At 36.2% G+C, this 24,023-nt stretch overlaps 2 pseudogenes; one reads left to right on the top strand and one right to left on the bottom strand.

The window, feature by feature from the left end:
- Window positions 1-403: 403 nt before the first annotated feature.
- Window positions 404-5,428, top strand: LOC107862645 (annotated as a pseudogene).
- A 1,616-nt stretch (window positions 5,429-7,044) lies between these two features.
- On the bottom strand, window positions 7,045-22,645 carry LOC124898941 (annotated as a pseudogene).
- Between the last annotated feature and the right edge of the window lie 1,378 nt (window positions 22,646-24,023).

The raw sequence follows: 24,023 nt of genomic DNA, 5'->3' as shown, positions 1-24,023 counted from the left end.
GTTAAATTAGGAGTCCTATATTTGGTAGGAAACTAATTAGTTATTTTAATTTTGGTAGAAATAGGTTGTTTCTTTGTCCTATTTTTAGTTGTAATGACAACTATTTAAGTCGCTAAGTTGATGATCAATTACAAAAGGTCTTTTAACAAGAAAATAATTTGTGTCTCTGCATATTGTCTTCTTCAAACTCCATCTCTATCTTAGCAGCTAGCTTTTGAATTGAATTCCTGTTATTTTCCTTTAACGGTTTTAAACTAATAATTGGTATCAGGGATTTAATCTTAAGGACCTATGAGTGTTTGCATCAATCTGATCCAGTGGATACTATGAATGGAGAAGCAAATTTTTCTTCAATGGTACCACCAACTTTCATGGAGAAAGTTATCAAATCTAGGCAGTTAGAATGCGGATAAATCTGCAAGATTTGGATCAATGGGAAGGTGTTAAAGATGAATATGAGATAGCTCCCTTTCCGGACAATCCCACGGTGGCGCAGATTAAAACTCAGAAGGAGAGGAATGCTAGGAAATCAAAGGTAATGGCATGCTTATTTAATGGAGTTTCATATAATATCCTTACTCGTATCATGTCTCTACAATCAATGAAAGAGGTATGGGATTAACTCAAGACTGAGTATGAAGCAGATTAAAGGATTTGAGGGATGCAAGTGTTGAACCTGGTATGTGAGTTTGAGCTGCAATGGATGAAATAAAGAGAAACCATAAAGGAGTACTCGGACAGAGTTTTTAATTTAGCAAATCGCATCAAATTGTTGGGTTCCACTTTCAATGATTCAAGGATCATTGAGAAAATCCTAGTAACGACACCTGAAAGATTTGAGGCTACCATAACAACCTTAGAAAATATTAAGTACTTATCCAAGATCACACTTACAGAGCTCTTAAGTGTTTTTCAAGAACAAGAGAAACGACGTATTGTGAGACAAGGATGAGCTGTCGAAGGTGCCTTACTATCCAAGCATCACAATGATGGACGTTCTAAGAAGAAGAAGAAGAAGAAGAAGAAGTACCAACCAACTGATGAAAAAGGTGCAGCGCACAACAATAAAAACAAAACAGGTGGTTTCAAAGGAAACTATCCTCCTTGTAAGCATTACGGCAAGCTTGGACATGCACCTTTCAAGTGTTGGGAGAGGCCTGATGCTAAGTGCACTAAGTGCAATCATCTTGGGCATAAAGTGATCATCTACAAGAACAAAACTCAGTAGTAAGATGCAGAGGCTCGAGTTGTTGATGAACAAGAAGAAGATCAACTCTTTGTCGCATCATGTTTTACAAGCAGTGTCTCAAACGAGTCGTGGCTGATCGATAACAGATGCAAAAATCATATGACTTGTCATAAAGATATTTTTAAATATTTGAGGCCTAATATAGTTAAAAAATTTAGAATGGTCCATGGTGGTTATATTCTAGCAAAAGGAATGGGAACCATTACAATTGAAACACAATCGGGCACTAAAACAATTTCTGATGTTCTTTATGTACCCGATTTGGACCAGAACTTGTTAAATGTTTGTCAGTTATTAGAAAAAAGTTTCAAATTGTATGTCGAAGATAAACACTGCTAGATCAAGGAAGAATCTGGAAAAGACCTATTTAAAGTCAAGATGAGAGCCAGAAGTTTCTCATTAAGTCCATTGGAAGAAGATCGTGGATTTCACCAGTTGTGTGTGGAGCCACCTCTGCTAAAAGAAGACATTCCACCTAATAGTGAAGGCTTCCTTTGTCCTGGTTACAATTGCAAAGTTGACTACATTGACTTGCTTAATAATCTTCAAAGAATAGACCTTTCTGCTACTGACAGCTAGGAGAAAGTATATCTCAAGGAAGCTGCTGTTTCTGCATCCAGGGAGAAGCTAGATGATATTTTTGGAATTCCATCGGACAACTCGGAGGATGATGACTGCAACCCTGAAAATCCAGATATAGCAAAAAATGATTCTTAAGCTGAGGCAGAAATTTCCAAACTTGTTTCTGCCCTTGGAGAACAAGTTTCTATGCCATTGTCTAGAAAGATGAAAGGTACCCTTAAGCAAAAATTGGCGGTTATTGATCCTACGTTAAAAGACATACGGACAAAGAAACATGAAAGGATTAAGGAATTCTTAAACATAGAAACACAGATAGTAGCAATTTGTGTAGAAATAGCAGGAAATGACAGAGTTATTAGTCCCACAGATGTTCAAGTAAGTGAACAAGACTAGATAGCTAAGAGATTGGCAGAACTGAAGTCATCTTCAGGAACTTCAGTCTGAAAAGAACCTCTGGTTGCAACGAGTGAATAGCTATATGAGCACAATTCATGAGCTTACAGTAGTTATGTCACTTGATTTCAAGAAGATAATAGCTAATATCAATCCAATCTTGGCGAATCATTTAAATGGATAATCAAAGAGCATAAGCAATGAATCACTTGCTAACTTTACAAGTGAAGTCAATTCACTGAAGCAATTGAAGCAGCAGTGGCAAGAACGTATTCAAGATATTGGCAGCTGTCACGACCCGAACCAGGGCCTGGCCGTGACGAGCATTTCAAACCATGGAGGCCCAAAACACCCTTATCTGTCTGATAATTATGCACATAATTCATATGATCAAAGTAATGCGGAAGAAATACTATATAACGGAAACATGGTCAAGAATCATATGAAAACGACAATGGGGAATAGTGTCCCACAATCTAAATCAACATCTCTAAAACCATCTGCAAAATCTCTACTACATGACTGAAACAATGTCTATCTGAAAACTGGGACAAGGTCCCCAGCAGACCCCAAAATTGAATATAAGATAAAAGGACTGCAGGACATAAGACCTTTCGAAACATAGAAGGCTCACCACTTGTCTCTGCAACTCTGTCTGAAAGATCTAATGATTCTTTTGACCCCTAGACTGGGCCTTTGAACCTAAGAGGTTGGAGAGGGGAGGGGGTCAGCACAAAAGTACTGGCATGTAGAGATATGAAAGCAAAACATAATATTTTTACAAAATATAGTTGAGAGCCATTATAAAGCAATTTCGTATCAAATCATTTGAAAACACATGGGTGTAATGCAATAGTTTTTATCAACAATAATGAAATGCAACTGACCTAGGTGGAATACCCTACATAATTTACACCAACTATAAAACCTCGGTTGCCGCCGAGATTAGAGTATAAGTGAGGGAGAGACACACAAGACCACAAAGCATGGTGTCTCTACCCAAATCAAATATGGTAGTGTACAAGACCACAAAGCATGGCTCCTAACCATAATCCTAATTTGGGATAATATAATATCAGGTACGCAAGACCACAAAGCATGGTACTAATATTCCGTGTCGGCAAACACGTTCTTCCAGCGATGAGCTACTTGTGTCTCAAACGCCTTTTTTGGGCATCCACCTTTCTCATGTAAAATCAATCCATTCAAATTTCATCTTACTCAATCGCATATCATATTCTGTAGGGTATAGTCATACCTGACTTGCAAGTCATCAATATCACATCCACATATGCATAATCAGGTAAAAACCAAGGTGCTTCATCATTTACAAGTGGTGAATAATATTTATTTCAAATTCATGCTCTCTTTTGTTGATCACAATAGAATATGGAGTATCGAAACATTATCATGGGAATTTGAAAACAATTCATCATTCATAGTTATCAAACTTCCATGGAAAATCTCAATTCACATATGCATGGTTTCAACCATTGAAGTATATAGGCAAACAATTCCCATGACATAAACAAAATGACTTAGAAATCGTAGTGAAAGCAAGATATTAGCATTTGATTGAAAACCCCCATTTAAAAGCATGCATGTTCATAAAACTACACCCATGAGAATTTTGGATAACCCCACGTACCTCTATTTCCAAGGATAATAGATGTTTCTTGAAGCTTGCGGATTGGTGATTACAAATATGTAATTATCTTTGAAAACCTACGTTCAAGTCTTGAACTATTTGGGTTTTTATTTTTGAAACCCTAAGGAGAATCTTGAGCACTTTTGATGAAATAATATGTATTTTGAGGTCCTTGGAAATAAATCTCGTGTTTTAGGGCTAAGTAAGGGTGGAAAAGGACCACTTTGTCCTTAACACGGAGTGTTTAATTCACGAGAATTCCTTACATAGGCACCACCCATCCCATATCTTATCTTCACATAGGCACCGCCTAGGCTATCGCCTATGTTCATATAGGCTCCACCTAGGCTATCGCCTATGCTTTCCAGTGGCCATGGGCGATTGGTTAGGCGTCGCTTATCACTTTGAAGGGCCATAACTTCTTGCTTGGGTGTTGGATTTTAGCCAAATTGGTATCATTAGAAAGCTAACTTAAATACCTATCATTTGACACATAGTAGGCTTCCTAATTCAACATACACAGAGAGTTATGGTCGATGGAAGCTGACACACTTTACAACGTCTACTAAAACTTAGTCGATCGAAGAAGTTTCAACTCGTCCTTGAGTTGAAGGACCTCTATGGTCTAAATTCAAGCTTGAGCTGATTCACATGCTACACAATAATTAACATGCCATAGTGGCATAGGATTTTATGGCTTCGGGATTAGCAATGCATCAAAATCATGAATTTTATTCTAGCCCAAAATGCGGGGTGTTACAGAAGCTCTCTAATAGAACTTTGGAACCTTATGGACATGCCAATGGAGGAACAACTGAGGTTTAACCATATCACTTCCTTAGTTTCTTCCTCTATAGATGAGATAAGTAGACAAGGATCCCTTGCAATTCACATTATTGAACAGGCTGAAGTGGAAGTTGAGCGTTTAAGTGCTATAAAGACCAGCAAGATGAGAGAATTGATATTTAAGAGACAAAATCAGATCGAGGAAATCTACTGAAATGTTCATATGGATGTAGATAGTGAGACTGTACGCCAGATTTTAATCCAGCTTATGGAGTCTGGCAATGATCTCTCTAGTTTGCTTTCAAGCATGGATGATCAGGTGGTGAAAGCCAAAGAGGAAGTTGCTAGCAGGAAAGATGCTTTGGATAAATAAAATAGAAAAGTGGAAACATGCATCCCAAGAGGACAGCTGGCTTGATGAGTATGAAAAGGGTGAAAATCGTTATAGCACTGGGAAAGGTGTCCACATCAATTTGAAACATGCAGAAAAAGCACAAATTTTGGTCAGCAAAATACCATCCCTCATTGAGAACTTGACTGCCAAGATAAACGCCTGGGAGAAGGAGAGAGGAATTCCATTTTTGTATCACAAAGCCTCATGGCTCAGAAAGATCATGTGTGATTTACATATGGAACAGAATGACAGTATTGAGATTCTAGTCGACAACCAGCTATTGCAATCTCAAACAATCCGGTGTTTCATAGGAAGACGAAACGCTTCAACATCAAGTTCTATTTTTGGAGAGAAGTGCAAAAAAATGGAGAAGTAACTCTAATCTACTGCAAGTCTGAAAACCAGCTAGAAGACCTGTTCACTAAGCTACTTCCTGTCAGCAAGTTCGAGCTTCTAAGGCAAAGAATTGGTGTTTGCATTTAATAAAGCAAGGAGGAGTGTTGAAAGTTGCTTTAAGAATGCAGCTGTTCTTTTCTTTTTTCTCCAGCCTTTTCCTTTTAACGTACAAATCCTAGTTAAATTAGTAGTCCTATCTTTGGTAGGAAACTAATTAGTTATTTTAATTTTTGTAGAAAAGTTGTTTCTCTGTCCTATTTTTAGTCGTAATAACAACTATTTAAGTTGCTAAGTTGATGCTCAATTATAGACGGTCTTTTAACAAGAAAATAATTTGTCTCTCTGCATATTCTCTTGTTTAAACTCCATCTCTGTTTTAGCGGCTAGCTTTTGAATTGAGTTCATGTTATTTCCCTTTAACGGTTTTAAACCAACAAAACTTAGCCACCCCTTAACTTAGAATGAAGCACCCAGTGATGTTATCAAGTCTATAATATGTCCATACAACATGTGATACACTTGCAATTAAGATACTTGGTAGCTTTTGTAGTTGCCATTAGTGCAGCTTTTGTAAATAATTGCTTAACAAAGAGAGAAGAAAGGCAATGCTACGAGTCTTCCATGTTCACATTTTCAACTCTGCAGTACTGACTTTTCACATTTGATAAATTCTCACATGAAAATGCACCAAGGTTTTTATATTGATATATTTTAGTTGAGGTCAAGAAATGGAGCAGCTGCTGTAGTTTTGACTTCATTCTCAAGCATGTATTAGAGTATGTGAGCAAGTAGGTTCACAGCCATCATGAAAATAGTCTAGTTATGATGAATCTCCTAAAGGTTGAATTTGTTAGGACATTTCTAGTCCACTATACACCATGTCAGTTTGGAACAAAATGGGTCTAAACAGAAAAAAATATTTTTGATCCAAACAGTACCAAGTTATGTAAAAAGAGCAATGCTAGCACAAAGAAACTGAAACAAAAAGAAGCTACTAAAGCCTGAGATAGAAATCATACCATCTAAGATTCTCTGAATTCTTTCATCACACGATGCAATTTCAATTCTGATTTTAAGTTGTTGATGACACTGTTAAGAAATGAATGCAAATTGATATTACTGAATACTGAGAGCCAAATAAAGTGCAAGCGTTAAAAATACTGATGACACTCCACAGAGTTCTATATTGGAAATAAAATTGTTCAAAGAGCAGAAGAGACAGAAACAAAGCAAAACCCCCCAAGACTTTTGGCCCATGAAAATTACATATCTAAGGACCAGAACAAATTACGGACTACATTTTGAGGGATAAAATTATTGATACATTGACACAAGTTTTAGTGGTCAGGTCGGAAATTATACATCACTGTCTTCATCTTACAGGAGTCCAACTTGAGGAACTAAGGGTGAACTTAGTTTCTAATTTTGGATTAAACAAAAGTTAGATGAAAAAAACAATGAATTAAGATAGATTAAAATATACTTAAGCCGATCGAAGGGAAAAGGAAAAATATTCCTGGCCATATAAGTAATATAAATTGAATTATCAGCTCGCCAGCATAGACCGGAAAAATCCATAAGTGTATTGCTAAATATTTAAAGCACAGGAGTTGAAAACAGCAGCAATTGGATTTTAGTTTGGAATCTATCGTTCTGTTGTCTATAAGACGTGACAGAACAAAAGGACATCTCCAAACTTTCTAAACACAGAGTTTCAGCTTTAAATATATCAAGGAATAGCTGCAACATTAATAGCATTAAGCAAATGACCAGGCTCTCGACCACATATACTCTACTTCATATGAAACATAAAATTACCAGTTTCTGCCGTTTATGAAGAAGAACTTTAAGAGAACTTTTTGTCAAAGCCTCCTCTTTTGAAGCCAAAACAGTTTTAAAATTGTCTATGTTCATGGATTCACGCTTGCAAGGAACAAGTCCAGTATGTACCACAGGAATCTCATTTTCATTGGGTAACATGGTGGAAAGGTCACGCTCTTGATCAGCCTTCACCTCAGCAGCTCTTTGTGCCTGCAAATAAGGCTTGATATGACGATAAAATGAAGATTGAAGGCCCCTCTTCCAATCTCCAGAAAAAAATTTGGAAAAGAAAAGGAAATCCATCAACTTAAGCTGGCACCCAAGGGCGTAAAGCAAGAGAAAAAGTTGAGGTCTATACATTCATTTCCAAATATTATTTTGAAGTGCAAATTATAAGCTAGGGCAAATTAGATTGTTGGCACATTCATTTTTCTATAAGGTAATAATGATTGCTAATACACAAAATACAAAAGTGTTCAAACACTGTGATATAAATGGTACCATACACTTTAATGTATGATAAGTTGAAGGGGGAGAGGTCAGAAACTAAATTTTCAGCATTTTTTTCCAAATAGACCAACTTCTTTTCTTAAATAATATTTAACAAAACTACTCCAATATTACTGACCTCCAGAGGACGGAAATTCCCTTTGGAGGACGGTTTTCCTGGATTTTTTGGTAGTGCATGATAAGAACTTTCATCATTCTGCAATTGTCAAAGAACAAGTATAGGAAGGAAAAATAAGCACTAGAGGAAAGAGTAGACAGCAGAATATATGTGAAATAATGACATCCTGAGTTCGCTAAATAATTTTTCTGCATTTTTTTTTGAAACCAAATTTCCTTCATTTGTTTCCAAATAAACTAACCTCTTTTCTTACAAAAATATTTAATAAAAATACTCCAATATTACTGACCTCAGAATGGAAATTCGTCTTGGAGGATGGTTTTCGTGGATCTTTTGGTAGTGCATGACAAGAACTTTCACCATCCTGCGGCAAGCAACAGACAAGTATAGGAAGGAAAACTAAGCAAGTACACAGCAGAATATATGTCAAATAACGTATTTCCAAGATTTCAACATAAAGAGTTAATGGTTAAATTTTAAATTTTGCTTCTACTTGATAAGATTATCAAATTTTGCTTATAGGCAAAATTACAGTGCAATACTAGCTCAAGGTATCTCGTGGATGCATCCCCTGTACAAGGCTTGAGAAAGGCACATTAAAAGTACAGTAATGTATATCATCCAAAACCTCTGCTCGAATGACTAGCAGTATTACTACTGCCTATTAATGTCATGCCATTATGCTTATTAGTGTCACTAATACTAATACTATTACTGAGAACTGCAACTGAATGTACTATAGATTTATCAAGGAATGGATTAGTGGGACCTGCAAAGCATACAAACTGTAGATGTCTATTAAAATAAAATTCTGATATTTCTAGATGAAATTTCTTTCATCCAAAATATTGATCACTAACTCATTACAAGTAAACAATTTAATGAATACTCTTGAAAAAGAGAAAGGAAGTATTAGTAAGAACAAACAAGAGCAATGCATCGTAAATGAAAAACTTAAATATTAATTGAAATTGTCTACCTTGCGAATTATACCCCTTCCAATGTTTTCTCCACCACTGTTCCTCGTCCTCTTTTTCTGGTGATGATGAACGTCTTTGGTGAGCTTACCATCCTTACTTTTATTTCTATTTTTGGAGCAAGTAATACATGCATCAACATCCATCCTCTGAGGACTACTAGGAGAACTGGAAAAGTGATAACCATCATCAAGATGAGAACCAGCTAACTCCATATCACTACAATCATTGCCTTCACAGCCTTTAATGGACTTCACCGGCTCCTCAGTTTTCACTTCTGGTGTCTTTGGGAGGTCGGTGATAGCATGAAGTTCTTCTACAGTTGAATCCTTATGGCATCTTGAATTTGAGTCGTCCAAACTAGAAATATCCCTGCATCAATTTGGTAGCTAGTCAATATAGTGCTATGCCCATACAAAATATAATTGTCAAACATATGTTAAATTTGGGTTATTAGCTATCTTGTTTATAACAAACCAAAAGCAAACTAGTACATGTAATGTGACGGTATTCAATCAAATCCACCAACATTCACAACACGACTCAAGAGAATCCGAATTTTAAACTAGTGTAAATTATTAAAACTGGAGAATGAGTGTGAAACGGGCTAAGGAATTCAAAGAAATTGAAGATGGATTCTTGAAATCCACATGAACACCAAGAACAATTATAGTAAGCAATAAAAGAATAGGAATATTAAGAGAACTTGTTGGGGTAACACACACCTAAGTAATTAATTACCTAGACATATGAAAATGCAACCATTATCTTAAATCTAGGATACGAAGAACGAAAGGCTAATCTAGATTTAAAATAAAATCAATTAACTCAAGGAAATGGTGAAGCGAATCTATGAACTAATTAGATTAACTTCCAATACTATATTCAAAGGGAGAAAGAGATAACTCATACATGAATTACTACCCATAGTAATTTAAGGTAAGAGTTGCGGTCTATCAGAAACAGCCTCTCTACCTCTGAGGTAGAGGTAAGGTTTGTGTACACTCTCAATGTAATTGTGTACATTCTCAACAATATACCAAGTATAATCCCACAAAATAACCTATCCTCAAGAGAGACATAATATCCTATTTACTATCTTGCTCGAACTCTTCAAAAATGTCGACAGGTGCATATTGGGTACTCCAAAAGTAGTGTGTTTTTGAGAATCTGAAATGGGTGCGGCAGAAAATTTGGAGAGTCCAAGCCATATAGCCTATTTATTATAGGGTTCATTATCTAAGCAAGAATACTAAAATAGCCTCTAACTTAGGACCTCCCGATTTAAGACGAAAGACATGGGCCTTCTTTCTTCTTTTGGGTTTCCAATTGTCTTGAATTTAGTTCTCCACTATTTAAATATCCACACCAAAGCTCTGATGTATCTTGAAACTCGGAAAGAAGCCTCCAATTTCATGATGGTCATCTCGTATCCCATCAATGTGTTATGAACTAACAGAATAGGAATATGAATGAAATTATTTGTCTACTAACATATATAAAAGGCGATTTAGTTTCTCAATAAAAACTCAAATACAGTTTACATAGATTCAAAGTGCACTAAAAAAACCCGAAAATAAAGATAGCATAATCCAAAATCATGGATGGGATTAAATCTCAGATGCTTTGATCTATAGCTATCAAAATATTAATCAAGAAAAAAAGAAGGCATAAAAAAGGTGCCCCTTTTGCACAATGATGCAAGCATGGCATACATTAGCTGCCTAGTACTTGCACGAAAAGGTCAAGCTCACAAAAATCTAAATACCTTCTATACAGATCGCCATGTAACATAAGAAAATACAAGATAAGACCAAGACCTTCACTTATTGCTACTTCAAGAACCTACACCCGATCTATTTTCTCTGTCGCGAATACCTTAAGGGACAGATACTCAAGAGAACTTGGACAGATGACCAATATAATACCATAAATTCCAGTCGCATAACCTCTTATATCATATACCTATCAAGCAATGGATCTTGGGCCTAACTCAACCTCAAAAGCTAGCTTAAGAGGTGAGGATTGCCCAAGTCCATATAAGCAAACCACTAGTCCATTCCCAAATCAATGTGAGACTTTTACCCACTCTAACACCCACCCTCACGCCCAGGCCTAACTGGCACTAGCGCGTGGACCGGGAGCCCAAAACGGGAATGAACCTGGATCTGATACCATGTCAATAATGAACCTTGGGCCTAACTCAACCTCAAAAACTAGCTCAAGAGGGGAGGATTGTCCAAGTCCATATAAGCAAACTACCAGTTCATCCCCCAACCAATGTGAGAGTTTTACCCATTCTAACAAAACCAACAATACAGTGAAACATGCATATGCATCCATCTTACATTGGCTCCCAACTTTCTCCCTATCCCTCTATTCCCCCCTCCCCCTACCCACCTTAACTCCTCGGATATACATATTTTGATCAGGATAATGCACATACGTATAGTATCCACAGTATAGGCTCCCATCATAAATAGAGATGAAGAGCGCTAGATCTTTCACTATAACGCATCATTCAACTGAAAAAAGCTCAATCGTACAAGTAAGTTTGTTATGTACGATTAAGATATGTTACCTAAAAATAAATTTAATGCTGTATTAGTATCAACTTACCTAAATAAGTTAGCTATTTCTAATTCTCAAAATTAATAAGAATTCTTTACATCCCCAGGGCTTCTAGTGGTAAGAGTGCGGCTTGTAATGTGTGGTTAAATGCACGTCATGGGTTCAAACCATGCTGCAGTCTATTTATGTGGAGAACGGTAGTGGAGGGGTCATTACCTACTACCAAGTTTCAAACAAGCAACACTAACTGGGGATTTATCAGTCATTTAAAGAACTTCTCTAAAAAAAGGTGGGTATGATGTTCTTTGTACCATATTCGAGACTAATTTCCTTATCTTTTTTTCTCACTGTACAAGTCTTGTTCAATGAATTGTTAGGACTAATAAAATCAAGAAAAAGCACAAAACATAGTTACGCATGTGTGCATTTGTCAATTTGATCACACAAAGTTGTTAAGCAGGCATGTAGATTGCAGCAAGAACAGCTCGGCCCAAGCATCAAGGTTCAATTTAGTATAAATGTATCAACTTGAAGAACAAAATCAAGGAACTGTACCATAAAGGTTAATACAGTAGTATCTAAATGTAGTCAAGCTTCAGAAGGAATGATTGATGTGACTGAAATTCTTCTATTTATTAAGGAAATAAGCAAATATGGATGAGCCAGAAAGACATGTTGAAAGCAAAATGTATTGACAGCCGACCAAATAAAGGCCAATTGAAATTGAAGGTACCTCAAGAAAAAGGTTGATATAATACTGTCACGACCTGAACTAGGGCCTGACCATGACGGACATCCCGAACCATGAAGCCCGGACATCCTACTCTATCTGCTAGTCATGCACAACATTCATATGATAAAAGAAAATTCGGAATTTATGATCTAATACAGAAACATGGTCATACTCTGGATTAAGTTTAACAATATGGAATGAAATCCAAAAATCATTGACAAAATCTTCAATAGTTTGTGAAATCTCTACTACATGAAAATCTGACAACTACCCAAAAACTGGGACAATGTCCCAGTAGACCAAAACTGTAATAGATCGCATAATCTGAAAGGACAGGGCTTCTGAAATACAGAAGGCTCACCACTGCATAAATCTGATCTGCTCTCTGAATTATCTACTACTTATCGGGATCCCTAGACTGAGCCTCAGAACCTAAGAGGTAGGGTAGGGGGTCAATACAGATGTACTGTTATGCAGAGAAAATACAAAATAGTAATTTGTATTCAACATAGATGGGGGAAATTTAAAACAGTTCATAAACATATCATATAGAAAGAAATCTCATGGGCATTTTCGAGAGACTCTGAAAAAATCATCTAAACTCTGTGACACTCTTTGTTTTACTTCTGCGCTAGGTGGCATACCCTACAACTCTGAAATTCCACGGGCTATATGGAATCTGCCATTAACTCGGTAGCCAATCCCCCACCACAAGTGTGCCGCAAGGGTCGGAGTCTCTCAATCTAGTACGCCACACGACCGTCGCCAGTGTACAATAGTAATCTACCCGTATCGGCAAATACGGTTTTAGGCTAAGATTTACATGAACTCAAGCCTTCTTCAGGTAACCACCTAACCCTTTTTATGCCCATTTTTAACTTTTTAAAATATGCATTCTCTAAAAACATATTCTGAAAACATTCTCTAAGGATATACTCTGAAAACATACTCTGTTATGGCATACATATACTCTGTTATGGCATACATACTTATGGTATCGTCATACCATTGACTTGCAAGTCACACCTCTGAGCCATTATTAGCGTATTAGAATCTCTGTTTCTAAAACATAAATTTGGGACCACCATATCAATAAATTAGTTCGAAGAACCCTTTCTTTAATTACTCATGTAAACACATGTATGTAACTCTCTTTGACAACATTTCAAATGATACAAGGTGGTCAGGTCAAAAGCATTAATCTTATGCAAATATTTCTCTTTTTAACAAAACACATTTATATCAAGAAACTCCCTCTAAAAATCTCTAAATCATGCTCAAAATACTATGGTATTTGAGTAAGCTATTTTCAAGCCATAAATCATGCATATCAAATCATTCCCAACAAGACCACAAATTTAAAGTCATCATAAAGAGAGGGATTTTATAAATTATGCTCTCAAACAATCTTCAAATGTGAATTTTTTTCATACATATACATATACATATACATGTAAATCAATTTAAGAGGGAAAGGCCTAAAGAACAAATCATCAATACCTTTAAACATTCATAATGCATAATAAAATTATGGATCTAAAACCCCTTTATAAATTCTTGCTTGATAGATCTTTAAATCATACTTGAATATTTTAACAAGCCCATGTAGTTTAGGATAAAATCCACGTACCTAAGATTATTTAGTTTGAAAGATGAAACCCGGATCTAGATAGATGAAACCCGAATCTAGATCCATTTCTTGAACATCTTCACTTAGGAGGATGAATTCTTGATCCATTGAAGGGAAGGAAACTTAAATCTTGATTTGTTTTCTAGGAAATATTGAACTAAAGGATTGATTTTCTTGATTTCTTGATCTTTGAGGAAACCCTGGTTTCCATCTTGTTCTTGAGAGTAGAGAGGATTGAGATGTTGGAAAACTAATAATATATTGATTAATAACACTTAAGGGTTGATTTAATTCATGTTAAAGGTTTTTAGAGTGAGGAAAAGACCAAAATACCCCTACGAAATCACCTCCCAGTTGCTGAAATATTCAGCTGATGACAAAGGCTGATAAGCCGTCAGATCTATGATAGCTCGTCAGCCCAGGTTGTCACCTAGGAGCTGAAATTTATGAGTTTTTGCCTAAGGCTGATGACATATTCTGATAAGTCGTCAGATTTGTGATAAGCTGTCAAAATTATCATCACTCAGTTGCCAGGCTGATATTTTGGAGTAAAATGGGCATAACATTTTTCTCCAACATTGGATTTGGGAGTAATTGATATCTTTGGAAAGCTAATTAGAAGAGCTTTCATTTGATATATAGTAGGCCACCCAGTGCATCATATACAAGGAGTTATGGTCGATTAAAGTTGACCCAAGTTTTGACGCTTACTAAAACTCGAACAATAGGAAAGCTTTCAACTTGACCTTGAGTTAGGGGACCTCTATTATCTCAATTCATGCACAAATAGGTTCCCACACTACATAATTGATTAACATACCAAATTTGCATAGAATTTATGTCTTTTAGAATATCAATGCATTGAAATGATGGTTTTCATTCTAGCCCAAAATGCAAGGTGTTACATTATCTCCCCCTTGGGATCATTCGTCCCTGAATGATGGGTAGGAACTTGTTGAATCTTAAAGGTATGTAATAACACAGACATGATGTGCCTTCTAAGAAAGGACATAACTGATCTGAAACATTTAAACTTCTAACATGAAACTGAATTCTGAGCTGACTTTACTTTTCTTGCTTCAAGAAGCTGATTCGTGCTGAAAATTTAGGATTCCCTTGAAATATTCATGATCCAATCATGCATATTGAAATTGGGAAGTGATAGCTTATACAAGTATGAACCATAAGACAGCAAGACTTAGATCATACAAGGGTATACACTATTTGAGCTGAAATACTTGGAAAATTTTGAGATTATACACTGAAATCTTATGCACCGAGTCATGAATAGATAGTTGAATCTAAGACATCATGCTTGGAATGAACTTAATTCACAATTTATATGGATGGAATAGATTATCTCTTGGGGATGGTCATACTCATGAGACTTCGGATAGTAGGACTGGGCAAAAAGGTGGAAAAACCATAGTAACTTGTCTGCCTGACTGTTAAACTGAATTACAGACTAAATTATACCGAACACTTATACTTAACTGAAGTATATCTTCATCACTCTTTCTAAAGAAGTTCAAGTAGCATTAGGGAGAAAAGAATCTTGGGCATGAGTTACACAAGACATCCAACTAAGGAATCACCACAATTACACTACTCTATAGCATGGAATAAGGACATATAACTCATAAACTAGGATAGAATTTCAATGCCTTAGGCAATGCAACTTCTTACTTTCAAGATTAGAACACTCCTCGAATACTCCCTTAACTATACTATTCCCCTTAAATACCATACTCATTGGTTCAACTTATAATTCTCATATGAGCATTAACAAATCTTTCTACTAATGTCTAAAGTAGCTTAAAATACAACATACCACACCACAAAACTAGTCTAAACCACATGATTCAACCTTCTATATCTTTTTAAAGATCACACCCTAAGCATAACGTGCCTTACCACTTTGATGACTAGCTTTGAACTCTTACTATGGATTTAGTAGTGCATATTGCATTCCTCCACATAAATCCCAACATGTCATTCAAGCTTAAGTTTATAACCACAGATAAACTTCAAGGCAAACACCCGCAAATACATACTTCACATAGTCTCTAAACCATTGACAATATAACTCCCATGCGCTACCCCAAGAACATACACACATAAATTTTTACTAACCATCACATGTATCAAAGACTTCGCCCCAAATCTTACTTCACACTTATAGCCTCATCCAAAACAGGCATACAATGATCTTTCATCAACAAGAACCATTTACTAATCTCCACTATCATTACATAAGGAGGAGTCACTAAATGGTTAGAACATAAGACTTTGAAGTATGGAAGGATACTATACCAAACTTGACACTTAACTGAGGCTTGAGGAAAAATGAATCAATATCAGCGATTCATCAAAGTGATTTGAATTGGGGCATACATGACTATAAGTTGAATATCATCAATCGTAAAGAGTATATCATGAATTATGGGAACTGAGAACACTATAAAGCATGAGTACATGAGTCATGAGCTGCATGGCCTCAATTTGAAGTTCATAACGTATGGAATGTGATTCTGACTACTGAATGAACTGGAACTCCTCATTTTTGGATTGGAAGAGTACATGACTCTCAATCATATGCATGAACATGAACTATGACCATGGAACTGAATCGTAAGGCATGAGTAGGTATTTGGATCACTGAAAAATACTTAGATAAGAATGGGTTGAGTCTCACCCTCACTTTCTGATGTTCTATATCATACTGTCATCACGACTAGAATCTGAGAGCCTGACTTGGTTACTTGTTCTATCATCTTCCCCTTAGCTTTAAGCTATCATTTTAAGTTTAAGAGATCCGTTACTAGACTCTAAACTGAACTACACTCACTTTACTCTGGGATCTGGAATATGATAAAACATGTAATTAATTGAACTTAACTCGAATGACTACACCTGAACGTGGAAAACTCACTGCTAATACCACCTTCTGAGACATGCTCTACCATTCTATAGCCCCAATAGTCATCACATAATACTGGAACACTTACTTACTTTGGATCTTCCTAAGTATCCTCATAGTTGGAGTGCACACCCTCTAACACTTCAACTCTTATTTCTGTGAGCTCAACCTTCAAGAACTCAATCTTAGCTTCTAACACTTAAAATGGATATCACTAAGCCTTTGATGAACCATACTACTTCTGTTATATCCTAAGCTTATGTCTCTCTACCATGAGAATCAGGATCATATAAAAGGGCTCAACACTATCAATAAAAACTCCTTAACTTGGCTATCTAGAATACCACATACCATCTAACTAGTCTTTCTCCACCTAGCAACTCAACGGTATTACTAACCACACACAACATGTAATAGTCTTAGAAAATGCCGAAACTCCATATCACCTTAGGCATACTTCTACATCATACATACGACATCACACTTCATTACAAATCAAGTAAACTTAAGCTCTTGCATACACTATTCAAGCCTATTAGATCATTTCCATATAACGTATCATTTATCAAGAAATCATCACATCCATCTTCATGGCCATCAACTGTCCAAACTTAATGTCTAGTTCTAAGCATAATTTACAACCCAACCTTACACACAATTCTCACAAATATTTATCATTAATCTTAAGCCACTATTCTTACATCCACATTCTACATTAAATTCAAGCCAATAGTCTAGCATCAATCACCTACCACCACTGAAAAATGCAATATAATATACTAGTCCATCAAATTGGGACATTCTATCCATATACCTCAAAAATATATTACATGCCTTCTCACAAGTAGTACTAGTTTACAACTACCAAAGGAAAAAAGGTCGGAGGGGTGGGGGCAGGGGTAAAGTCACATAATAGACATAGTCAACCATAATCTTATATTATAACCCCATACAATCCTATATACTTATACGACTTTCTCACATCACACTTACTTACCCCATCAAGCATTTAGACTACCTTCAAATTCCACATTCGATAATAAGTCTATACTTACAACTTACTGGCTAATCTAGCCATTTTCATTCACAGCCTATAAGGGGCTTCTATAACCACCTTAAATATCCACTCTGGGATCTTTCCCCATTTAGAAAAAAAATAACAATCTGAGTCAAACACTTCCTCCACGGACTGCCATACAATCCACAAATGGTACTACTACATTAGTCTATCATCACAAAATAGTAAATCATTCTCAATCAACGGTTATTAAACTATACATATTTAGTTACACAAAAGTCACCCTCACTCATACCTCCAAACTTGTGACTTCATCTCACCAACTTCTTGGTCTAATTTCACTACCAATAGGTCATGATACCGACACTTTAACTTATACCACTACTCAGGTGGAAATACAGTTCCAACAAATCCAAGAATAACAAGATGAACAACAAGTTGCTAGTGAATCGAAATAGACCTCACACGACTTCACTAGATTTTGATTTTTTTGTGTTTTGAACAAGAAAATGAAACAAATAACAAAGCAACTATGCTAGTGAATCGAAAGAGCCCCACATAACTTCACTATACTTTTTGTTTTCAACAACACAATGATATCAAGATTACAAGAGATAAAAACTTGACACACAATATTCAATGACCCAAGAATACACATCTTACTCTTGTCATAACAAAATGCCTCAAAAGAACGAAAACATAATTTTAAACTAGAGAGTTCCTCTCCAGTCTTTTGGGTGGATTCTAAAAATTCTGCTAGTAAATCTGAGAGCATTATCAGGGAACACCAGAGTTAGGAAAAATTTAGGATAACTTTTCTTTCATATGGGAGACACCATAGCACGAATTAGAGTATGAAAGAGGAACATTCTGAATCTATTGCACGAACTAGAATATGAAGAAAGAGAGACATTTCTAAATGCCTTGTAGCCTTCTACTTATAAGTGTGGCGTGCTACACGCCTATAAAAAGACTCAACCCGATGCAATTTTATAGATATCAGGGGACCATGAACCGTGCTCTAATACCAAGTTTGTCATGACCTGAACTAGGGCCTGGTTATGACGGACATCCCGAACCATAAAAACCCAAACATCTTACTCTATCTGGCAGTCATACACAACATTCATATAATAAAATAAAATGCAGAATTATGATCTAATGCGAAAACATGGTCATACTATGGATTAAGTTTAACAATAAGGAATGAAATCCAAAAATTATTAACAACATCTGGAATAGTCTGCGAAATCTATACTACATAAAAATCTGACAACTATCTGAAAACTGGGACAAGGCCCTCAGTAGACCAAAACTATAACAGATGACATAATCTGAAAGGACATGCCTTCTGGAATAGAGAAGGCTCACCACTGCATAATCTGATCTGCTGTCTGAATTATCCACTGCTTATCGGGACCTCTAGACTAAGCCTCAAAACCTGAGAGGCACGGGAGAGGGGGTCAATGCAGATGTACTAGTATGCAGAGCAAATCCAAAATAGTAATTTGTATTAAACATATATGAGAACAATTTAAAATAGTTCATAAACATATCATATAGTAAGAAATCTCATGGGCATTCTTGAGAGACTCTTAAAAAATCAGCAAAACTCTGTGACACTCTTTGTTTTACTTCTGCGCTAGGTGGTATACCCTACAACTCTGAAATTCCATGGGCTATATGAAATCTGTCATTAACTCGGCAGCCAAGCCCCCAACCCAAGTGTACCACAAGGGTCGGAGTCTCTGAATCTACTACGCCACATGGCCGTTGCCAGCGTACAATAATAATCTACTCGTATCGGCAAATAAGATTTTAGGCTAAGAATTACTTGAACTCAAGCCTTCTTCAGGTAACCACCTAACCCTCTTTATGCCCATTTTTAACTCTTTAAAATATGTATTCTCTGAAAACATATTCTGAAAATATTCTCTAAGGATATACTCTGAAAACATACTCTGTTATGGCATACATACTTATGGTATCGTCATACCATTGACTTGCAAGTCACACCTCTGAGCCATTATTAGCATATTAGAATCTCTGTTTCCAAAATATAAATTTGGGACCACCATATTAATAAATCGGTTAGAAGAACCCTTTCTCTAATTACTCATGTAAACACATGTATGTAACTCTCTTTGACAACATTTCAAATGATACAAGGTGGTCAGGTCAAAAGCATTAATATTATGCAGATATTTCTCTTTTTAACAAAACACATTTATATCAAGAAACTCCCTCTCAAAATCTCTAAATCATGCTCAAAATACTATGGTATTTGAGTAATCTATTTTCAAGACATAAATCATGCATATCAAATCATTCCCAACAAGACCACAAATTTAAAGTCATCATAAGAGAGGGATTTTATAAATTATGCTCTCAAACAATCTTCAAATGTGAATTTTTTTCATACATATACATATACATATACATGTAAATCAATTTAAGGGGGAAAGGCCTAAAGAACAAATCATCAATACCTTTAAACATTCATAATGCATAGTAAAATTATAGATCTAAAACCCCTTTATAAATTCTTGCTTGATAGATCTTTAAATCATACTTGAATATTTTAACAAGCCCATGTAGTTTAGGATAAACCCCACATACCTAAGATTATTTAGTTTGAAAGATTGAACCCGGATCTAGATCCATTTCTTGAACATCTTCACTTAGGCGGATGAATTCTTGATCCATTGAAGGGAAGGAAACTTAAATCTTGATTTGTTTTCTTGGAAATTTTGAACTGAAGGATTGATTTTCTTGATTTCTGGATCTTGAAGAAAACCCTAGTTTCCATCCTCTTCTTGAGAGTAGAGAGGATTGAGATGTTGTAAAACTATAGGGATTAATAACACTTAAGGGGTGATTTAATTTTTGTGAAAGGTTTTTGGATCGAGGAAAAGACCAAAATACCCCTATGAAATCACTATTTTCAGCTGAAGACCAAGGCTGATAAGCCGTCGGATCTATGATAGCCCATCAGCCCAGGTCGTCACCTAGGAGCTGAAATTTATGAGCTTCTGCCTAAGGCTGATGACATATTCTGATAAGTCGTCAGATTTGTGATAAGCTGTCAAAATTGTCGTCACTCAGTTGCCAGGCTGATGTGCTGGAGTAAAATGGGAATCACTTTTTGGTCCGATATCGGATTTGGGAGAAATTGTATCGTTAGAAAGCTAATTCGAAGAGCTTTGATTTGATATATAGTAGGTCACCCAGTTCGTCATATACAAGGAGTTATGGTCGACTAAAGTTTACCCAAGTTTTGACGCTCACTAAAACTCGAACGATAGGAAAGTTTTCAACTTGACCTTGAGTTAGGGACCTCTATGATATCAATTCATGCTCAAATAGGTTCCCACACTACATAATTGATTAACATACCAAATTTGGATAGGATTTATGGCTTTTGGAACATCAATGCGTATAAATGATGGTTTTTGTTCTAGCCTGAAATGCGGGGTGTTACAAATACTGGCACTGGGATGTAGATGAAAGTACTCAATTCCTTCTGTAGCGAACCAACAACCACAAATCTTTTTCACCAATGGACCCTGTAAACTGTTCAGTTATCACTTTTTATTTCCAGTAGAAAAAGGTGTCTGAATACATTAATTAATGTTATTGACAAATTATATAAGCAATAATGTCTTTTTACTTTACGTAGGGAATAATTAGGGCTTGGTCTTTGACCAAGTTTATCAATGTTAGACTCATAACAACACGCACAGAATTATAATCTTCAAACTCAGCATAGTTAATGCCATAAACCTAGTTTGAGTTGCTAAAAAAGAACAAGAGTGTATGCAAATGAATCATTCTACTTATTCCCACGACTGTGTCAAAGAAAGTAGCATTGAGGAACTTGAGAAACTATCGTATCATCTCTTCACAAAAAAGTGGCAGTATCATCGAACAAATGTGCTATTCTAAGATTAGAGATACAACAGTTCTTGTCCAAAAAGCCCACCTTTTACACTACCCTTGATAATTTATTTATTTTTTTTAAAAACAGTATTCTATAAGCAAGAACTAACTTCTCAAGAAACTCCTTGACAGGAATTTGAAGGTCTTCATTGATTGATTTGGTACATTGCATGATGTAAAAGCAAGACACTGTCTTTTATTTTGTTAGGGAATACACCACATGCTTCTCCAAAGTCACAAGGTCAGACTTAGAAATACCTGCACCACTCAAGCAAATTAACAACCATCATAAAATGCTCTGTAAATCAGGATTGCCAGTAACTCAAGCAATTTATTTTTATAAGACAGGAACAGAAAGATCCAACTGCCTAGGTCAATGATCTGTTAAACAATTCTCTCTCTGCCCAGGCATGAGAAAATTTTATTTAGGAGACTTCTCGCTTGCAAATGCACTCAAACAATTTAGGAAAATAACTTATGATTTTCTGGTTAATCTTGAGCAGACTTGGCACAAATTACTTCTGCCAATATAGAAATATATTACAAATATAATTCTGAAATTTACGTACCTGCTGCATCATTGACAGTCAAAAATGCAAGCTGTTGAAAGCCAGAGTCGTCATCATTTTGCTCTACAATCACTGGTCTTATACTGGTTTGCTTCTTTTTTCTCTCCACGGTACCTTCTATTTCAGCAGTGGGAAGCTCAAGACTTTTTTCAATGAGAGACCAAACACCTTCAGTAACAGAACTAGAAAGAAGCGAACAAGCTTCTTTGTTAGAATCTAGCAATAAGACCGAAACTTTGGAAATTAACCATTTTTTTATTGATGGAACGTCTCTCGAGGCATCCAAAGCACAAGATATGTTGCAAGCATCTTGGATTACTTTTTCAGCCACCGAGAGATCATTGTTCATGTCCTTGGAGGCAGTTGGATCATACTGATCCATGAACTTCATGTATGACATCAATGCCGGCCTCAAAGTTATGGCCAAGTTGCAGAATGACTACAACAACAACACCAATCTCAGTGTATTCGCTCATAGTGGGGTCTGGCGGGGGGGGGGGGGGGGGGGGGGGGAAGATGTAAGCAATCCATACCACTACTTCAGGAGAAGTAGAAAGGCTGTTTTTGATAGACCCCTGCTCAAGACAAGGAGTAATAAACAAATACTTAATAAAGCATGGAACAAGGTGTCAAGACATAAATACGCCACACATAAGGAATAATAAATAAAGAATAGTAAAAACATTCATAATAAAGCATGAAACATAGTGTCCTAGCAAGAATAATATATCTACCAAGTAATGCCCTACCCCAACGACTCAAACTCGCACTAGCCTTCTACCCTAATCTGCGTCCTCCAGATCTTTCTATCTAGGGTCATGTCCTCAGTGAGCTGTAACTGCTCCATGTCCTGCCTGATCACCCCTCTCTAGTATTTCTTTGAACTACCTCTACCCCGCCTGAAACCATCCTGTCACGACCCAAACTACGGCCTGACCATGACGGACATCCCGAACAATAAAGGCTCGGAAGTCCTACTTTATCTTATCTGGTAATCATGCACAATATTCATATAATAAAAGAAAATGCGGAATTATAATCTAATATGGAAACATGGTCATACTCTACATTCAGTTTAACCATACAGAATGGAATCTAAAATCAACTAAACAACTTCTGGAATAGTCTGCAAAATCTCTACTACATGATCTAAAGATAATTGTCCGAAAAACTGGGACAAGGCGCTCAATAGACCAAAACAAAGGAATAACATAATATGAAATGACAGGTCTTCTGAAACAAAGAAGGCTCAGCCCTGCACAGATCACTTTTCAACGGATACTATATTTATTAACCGGACCTCTAGGTTGAGCCTCCGAACCTGGGAGGTATATGAGACCAATTTAAAATAATTCATAAACTTATCATATAGTAAGAAATCTCATCGGCATTTTTGAAAGGCTGAAATAAAATCATCTGAACTCTGAGACATTATTTGTTTTACTTCTGCGCTGGGTGGTATACCATACAACTCTAAAATTCCACAGGCTATTAGAAATCGTCCTTTGACTCGGCGGGGAAGTCTTCAACCTAAGTGTGCCGCAAGGGTTGTAGTCAATGACTCAGCTACGCCACACAGCCATCGCCAGCGTAAAATAATATGCCCGCATCAGTAAATCACGATTTTAGGTTAAGAGTTACTTGAATTCAAACTTTCTTCGGGTAACCACCTAACCCTTTTTAAGCCAAGTTTTAACTCTTTAAAATATGCATTCTCTTAAAACATACACTAAAAAATCTAACTCTATTATGGCATACATTTATATGGT

The sequence above is a fragment of the Capsicum annuum genome, chromosome 1, assembly GCF_002878395.1.
Source record: "Capsicum annuum cultivar UCD-10X-F1 chromosome 1, UCD10Xv1.1, whole genome shotgun sequence".
NCBI lineage: Eukaryota > Viridiplantae > Streptophyta > Magnoliopsida > Solanales > Solanaceae > Capsicum > Capsicum annuum.
The sequence above is the reverse complement of the archived record's forward strand: the minus strand, read 5'-3'. Positions and strand labels throughout refer to the sequence as shown.